This window comes from Salvelinus sp. IW2-2015, unplaced genomic scaffold, assembly GCF_002910315.2.
Source record: "Salvelinus sp. IW2-2015 unplaced genomic scaffold, ASM291031v2 Un_scaffold1911, whole genome shotgun sequence".
Classification (NCBI taxonomy): domain Eukaryota; kingdom Metazoa; phylum Chordata; class Actinopteri; order Salmoniformes; family Salmonidae; genus Salvelinus; species Salvelinus sp. IW2-2015.
This window is the reverse complement of record NW_019943271.1, coordinates 150,889-151,486: the sequence shown is the minus strand read 5'-3', so window position 1 is coordinate 151,486 and position 598 is coordinate 150,889. Positions and strand designations below refer to the sequence as shown.

The 598-nt window shown below is 50.3% G+C and overlaps 1 protein-coding gene across 1 annotated transcript in view; it reads left to right on the top strand.

The window, feature by feature from the left end:
• Nucleotides 1-574: 574 nt before the first annotated feature.
• LOC112072392 (phosphatase and actin regulator 3-like) overlaps nt 575-598 on the top strand; it is a 2,749-nt gene continuing 2,725 nt past the window's right edge. The window contains exon 1 of the mRNA XM_024139799.2: nt 575-598. This exon is cut by the window's right edge and continues 165 nt beyond it. The gene's annotated coding sequence lies outside the window, so the exon portion shown is untranslated.

Here is a 598-nt window from a genome sequence, read left to right as displayed (position 1 = left end):
AAGGGAGAGCAGCCTGCCTGCTGAATTCCTGACTGCAGCAGTTTTCAAGGCTTGCACGGTTTGGAGCGTGAGTGGGAATTTCCTATCTACGTAGCAACAACCCTCCCCCTCCTCCTTGCGGTGACGCTGCTGCGCTGTAGTAAAAGGAGAGCGCTCTCCAGCACCACACCACAGTGGACAGCAGCGTCGCGRCGCGTCAGTAGCCAGGCAGAATACATTACCGATAGCAGAGTAGAGCGGAGCTCTCATCATACTGCCATAGACACTTAGGGAGCTCAGTCGTGCCGTGCAGATCTTACAGGCTACAGATTCATCCTTTTTACTTCCCCATCTCGCTGACACGATCCACATTATTTTAATCCTGCACAGCGGATCTTGGGAAATATTTTGTAAAGAAAAATGACGCTTTATATTCTGGATATATATTCTGCATAAGAGGCTTTGTGTTTTGTAGCGTGATAAACCACGCACCTGGTCTTCTACCCCGATGTGGAGGCGCTCTCGGTTCAGTCACAGAAGAGGGTTGCTAGTGAACTCCAGATGGGACACTAGGAAATGTAGATCGTGGAGCTGCTCTCCTCTCCGACTCAAACATCCT